This window comes from Arachis duranensis, chromosome 6 (genome assembly GCF_000817695.3).
Source record: "Arachis duranensis cultivar V14167 chromosome 6, aradu.V14167.gnm2.J7QH, whole genome shotgun sequence".
NCBI classification, from domain to species: Eukaryota; Viridiplantae; Streptophyta; class Magnoliopsida; order Fabales; family Fabaceae; genus Arachis; species Arachis duranensis.
Genome location: NC_029777.3, coordinates 104,893,357 through 104,899,470, shown reverse-complemented (window position 1 = coordinate 104,899,470; position 6,114 = coordinate 104,893,357). Strand labels below are relative to the sequence as shown.

The 6,114-nt window shown below is 37.6% G+C and overlaps 1 long non-coding RNA gene across 1 annotated transcript; it reads right to left on the bottom strand.

Annotated features, from left to right (window-relative positions):
• Window positions 1-1,104: 1,104 nt before the first annotated feature.
• LOC110273277 (uncharacterized) lies at window positions 1,105-4,516 on the bottom strand. Its single transcript, XR_002364705.2, has 4 exons — window positions 3,893-4,516; window positions 3,702-3,811; window positions 3,484-3,598; window positions 1,105-1,947 (listed from the first exon to the last, which is right to left on the bottom strand). It is a non-coding gene; the product is annotated as an uncharacterized LOC110273277 (long non-coding RNA).
• Between the last annotated feature and the right edge of the window lie 1,598 nt (window positions 4,517-6,114).

Here is a 6,114-nt window from a genome sequence, read left to right as displayed (position 1 = left end):
TGTCACCTCCATCTCACAACCCAACACCTTTGATCTCACCTTCACTTTTCCTTTCAAACTATTTTACCACCCTAGCCAATAAACCAACAACCACATATATCCACCAGTGGCACTGCACCAAAAGAAGATACACAAGATGTCACAAAACATGCCAAACTTTGGAGGGGAGCCGATAGAAGAAAAAATAATCACTATCAAACCAAACAGCCAAAAGGAACATAAAGTGGACAACATCAATTTAGTAGGACAAATCATATCAAGCAAAGAAGTCCTATTTAGAAACAGCAAAAATGCCATTATGGGAATTCGGGGAAACCCAGAAGGAGTTTTCATTTCTAAAGTGGGAAGCAACAAAGTCCTGATAAGCTTTAAGGATATGTGGAGAGGTCTGCAGACATTGAAAGGGGGCTATGGAGTATAAAAGGTCATCTCTTAAATTTCCAACTATGGTCACAACATGAATCAATATCGGAGGTCATCCACCAATATATGGAGTTTTGGGTTCAGATACATGGGCTACCCTTGGAGAACATGAACAGTGAAACAGGCAGAATCATTAGAGACATGATGGGGATTGTTATTGATGTGGAAGATCCGATGAAGAACCATGTACTCATGAGAACTTTTCTAAGGGTAAGGGTGGCCGTGGATATTCTCAAGCCTTTATCCACAGGTTTCTATATGGCAAGGGAAAACCTCCCCAATATCTGGGTTCACTTTAAATATGAGCACCTTCAAGATTGTTACTGCATGAACTGTGGGGTAATAGGGCACAGTAAAAAAGAATGCAATAAAGAGATGGCCATGGCAGCGTGGAATCCAGACGTACCCAGATATATCTATGGGCTAAGGGTAGACTAAGCCAAATTTCTAAATAGGGGAAAGGGAAGAAGACAGAAGCAGAGCAAATTACAAAAAGGGGATGAAGAGACGGAGGCGCGTGACATCCAGGACAACAACTATGAGAGAGTGGAGGAACTACAGGAATCTGCAGCCAGTGGAGTAGGTAAAAATCTAGAAGAGTGAAGGAAGAAAAAAGGAAATATAGTAGCATCAGAAAATCAGGAGCAATTAGGGCAAATGGATCTCAGAGCTGTAGAGCAGGTAGAAGAAATCCCTCTTAATCAGTTGAGGATGACAGAAAATCAAGGGAATTACAATAGAAGAGCCAAGAAGATACTAGAAAAAATTATGACAGACTTAAATGAGATCAGGGCCAGAAGAGGAATGAATACTAATGGGCCAGGCCCAATAAAAGAGGGAATAGAAGCTGGGTACTGGACCGGGAAACAACAGGGAGAACAGAAAAGTATTAACCAAAAAGTAGGAAGCCCAAGCAATTTGGACCATACAAGTCTAATGGAAGTGGACCAGCAAGACACAAAAAAAGGGTAGGAAAGAAGAGGGATGTAGAACGGAGGATGAATTGGGCCCAAAAATAATAAGGGAGATTCTGAAGGCCAGTTTTGGTGCTAAAAACATAACAAATACAGCAGGAGGAACGGAACAACAAAACAAAGGCAAGGCTTTAAAATCTAATGAGGACAGCAGGGATATTTGGGCGCTCAGAGGAATGGAGGAAGAGAAATGTAACACCCTCACTACCAGAATGTCACCCTTTTGGCTGCGCCACTCTGATAACAAGAAGTATTACGACTACTTCATATACTTAATATTAAAATAGGAGCCTGTGACTCAACACCGTATCGCTGATTGCTTTGACATCCGAAAATAAATACTTTATCCTAAAAAAAACAAGCAGACGTAGATTCATATACAAGACTTCTTACATAATATCTTATAATATAATATATATAAAACATACAACTCCTATCTCTCTTACAAAATTTATAAAAACAAGGACGAGGGAAGAAAATAATCTAATTAATACAACAACATATAAACCAAATGCAGTATAACTCTTCTTAATGCTTCTTCATCTGGTTCCTGAAAAGGTAAAGCTGTAGGGGGTGAGAACCTAACCACACGGTCTCACCAGGCAGTTTCAAAATTGTCATAAGAAGATATTTAATAAGAAAACTGTTTTCAAGCTCAGTGATTATCATTGCCTTATGAATCTTTTTAAAACCAGTAGGTAATTGTTCAAAACCTTTTCAAAGAAACAATGTTTAATCTTTCAGAAATCCGAAACCTTTTTCTTTCTTATAAGAAAATCTCAATCAGAAACCAACCATGCAATCAAATAACACAATCATTAATTCAGCACCAAAGTTCATTCTCAAATGTAGCACGCCAGGACAAACACAGGCAAGACAGACATGGAAAGCACAAGTTTAGGTAGCAGTTACAGCAAATAGTTCAAGTAGCAGTTAAGAACAGTTTATCAATTAGGCAAACCAAAACAAGCTCAAACCCAAGCAAAGCATACAAATGCATATGATGCATGCCTGTCCTATAGCTGATGAGGCTCATCTGTCAGTTATCCAGCCAACCCGACAAGTCTGAATTGTCCTTAGACTGTCCCCCGACGTGCATCCCCAAGAGTCTATGCATAGTTTTTTTTCTCAAATAATCAATATTGCTCAATGGGGGTAACATTCCCGGGAATTTATATAGTGTCCGGTCACACTTACGTCGTAGGGTCAACAGAGTATCAAGTTTTTAGCCTCGTACACGTGGTGGCAAGCCATGGTACTTTATCCAGGGAACCTCATATCTCAGATAATTCAAATTCATAAACCATGTGAATAAGTCAAAGTTCATATCTCAATATTCTCAACATTCTCAACATCATAATCATTCATCAATCCAAATCTCATTTCAAAACCATATTTCAAAGAAAATCTTCATTATCCTTCTTTCCATTCCATCCATTAACAAATCCCAATTCAAAACATAATTCTATCTCTGATAAATAAATTAATCTTAAAACATATAATGTTGAAGAACAAATCTTTTTAATTAATTACTTCACATAAAACTTCCAATTTTATAAAATTTCGACAGCATATCCTCTAAAACTCGGATACTGCCACCCTTTTCAGGTCCCATCCAAACGTTTCTCAAACCTTTTCTCAACCAGTTCCAAATCTCAAACATTTTCCAGAGTTGAACCAGTTCCAATATCAATTTATTTTCAAATCAAACCAATTCCAACAATAAAACTCTTTTTAAAATCAAATCGGCTCAAATATTAAATCTTTTATAAAACCAGGTCAACTCAAAATCAAATCGCTCCCAAAATCAATTTATTTTTATATCTCAAATTATTTCCAAAATCAATTCGTTTATATTATTAAGTAAACTCTAAAACCAAGAAAATTCCACCTTTTATAATAATCAAGTAAATAACATATCAAACCGGTTTTTACTAACAACCATACACCACTCATGCAATCAAGCACCCAATAATCCAATCCAACAAACCATCACATCCATAAGACAAATATATCACAGACTTTTTGCATTAATATCTACTTATCACAACTCTGTAATGTAAAATAGATTTTAAGAAAAACCTACCTCGATTAGTCGTAAGTTGCATAACTAAACCCATTAAATCCTTATTCTCATGTTAATCGGCAGCAACCGCAGAAATTCCCAAGCAACCGTAGGGATCACGACAACAACCACATATCTGACATAATTTAGAATTAACGCGGGATGGATATTGAGCGATATTAGAACATAATTGATAATAGAGTATTCCGATAAACAAGAACGGAACCGAAAAATCTTACCATGATAAACAGAATAGAACGACACAGTAGCAGCTTCTAAATTGGCCGGACGACAGCTCTAATAACAGCCGCAAGCTCTGATGGTTCTGCAGCAGCGGTGACTATATAATCTGATGCGAACAACCTCAGTAACAACTCACGGTAGAAGCAACTTAGCAGAAAAGAATATTCGAGGCAAGATTAGAGCTTACCAAACTAACTTAGGCCTCAGTGGTGGTTTCTGGTGGCAGTGGCAGTGGTGGAGTCTGAACAGAGACAGAAGAAGCAGTGGCGATCTCCAAGCAGTTCTGACGGCCACAACACCGTTTCTGGTGATCACAATTGCGACGGTGCAGCTCAAAGCGGCGAGTAGCGGCGGCGACTCCCTCAACGGCGATGACAACATGCAGCTCGGTGATGGTTACCAGGCATCGGCGACGGCAAATCTTCAGCGACAACGGCAGGCCTGACGACGACGCGGCGGGGCGCGTGCAGCGAGCTCCAGGTCGGTGGCAGTAGCTCCTCCCCTGGCGCTCTCTTCCTTTCTCTTGGATCTCCTTCCTGACGGCACAGCGACGACGACGATGGCAGTGATGCCCACCGGCGCTGTCTCCCTCTCTTCTCCTTCCTCAGCTCTCCCTCTCTCTCTTCTCTGTGCAACCTGACGGTGCGGCAGTAGTGACGCCCGCCGGTGCCGCCCTCACTCTTCTCTCCCCTTTTTTTGCAGATACCTCTCCTCTCTTCCTTTTTTTTTTCTTTTCCTGATGGGTGTGTGTATTTTGTTGGACAAAGGGGGGGTTTCAGCTGCTGTAGGTGTTGGTGAGAGCTAATGGCGGCTAGGGTTTCATTAGGAGTAAGGAAAAAATTGTAATTTAATTGGGATTAGGATTAGGGTTTGTGTATAAAATTAAGATTTTGGATTTAATTATAGTAGAGTAATTTTAATAAAACTGGGGCTTGGAGTATAAATTTTGAAATCGAATTAAATTTCTAAAATTATTTTAAAATATTATTTGTGGTATAAAAATACTAATTCATTCTCAATAAATTATTCTAATTGAAAATTCATATGGTAATATAATTAATTTTCTTTATCTTTAACTTAAAGTATTAAATGATATAAATTAAATTATCTAAAATCAAATCCTATAAAATTCTTATTATTTTATAACTACCAATTTTATAATTTAAATATAGAAAATAATTCAATAATTATAAAATTAGACAAAATTCTAATTTAAATAGCCAAACCTCATTATTTCTCAAATTTCTAGAACTTTAACCATGAATAGGAAAATAATCCATAAGTATAAAGTTTGGATAAAAACCTTAAATTATTTTAAATCCAATTAATTGCCTTTAATTTTTTTACTAAAAATAATTTCTGAAATTAAAACTATAAATAAATATATAACTTGCGATTGATTCAAAATATGACTTTTCAAAAATCTTGGGTCATACAAGAAAGATGACATGGAAAAAGAGAAGAATTTAATTATACAAAGAGCAGCTAGAAGAGGCACATATTTTGTGGAGCTAGCCGAGGAAGAGGACGAAGATAAAAGTAGGAAAAAGGAGACACAAGCTCTGCATGCTGAGTGGGAGAAGAGGCTCACAATGGAGATCATAAGCAAGTTGAATATCAAGACGAAGAGGGCTGAACAGGAACTCTGATGATTAAAGCTGCAGGAGAAGAAGAAGAAGAAGAATTGTTTCAAGACAGCACTAACACCAAAAGGACTAGGAAGGAAGAGGTAACAGAGAGAGACATAGTTGTAGGAAAAATGCAAATTGTTCTCAGCAGTACAGAGACTGAGGAGGCGGGCCTATACATGCCCCAACCCTAGCCATAAGTATAGTAAGTTGGAACTGTCGAGGTGTGGCGGCAACCGCGACAGTTTTCGAATTAAAAGATCTTTGCAAAAAGACCAAGCCGGCCATAATTTTCCTTATGAAAACAAGAGCTAAGAAATGCAGAATCAGAAAGTTAAAGAGAGAACTCCGTTTTGATAAATTCTTTTGTGTAGAACGACGGGGCTTGTTCGATGGTCTACGTCTTTTATGTAATAAAAATATGAATCTTGATATTTATTCTTGGTGTCATAATGTTATTAAAACTTATATTACAGATAGGAAAGGAAATAAATGGGATTGTTGTTTTGTGTATGGAAACCCCAACTTTAGGCAAAAAAGGAAGCAATTGAGGGATTTAGTAGCTCAAAGTCAGAATCAAAATTAACCACAGTTGTTAATTGGAGATTTTAATGATATTTTGAATCATGAAAAAAAAAGTGGGCTTACAACCAAAGCCAAGAGAGTAGGTGGAAGAATTGGAATTTTGTGAACATCAACAGATTGATGGACATTGATCTTAAAGGAGGAAAATTCACATGGTTTAGCAATCCTAGGAATAGCTTCGTTACAAGAGAAAGGC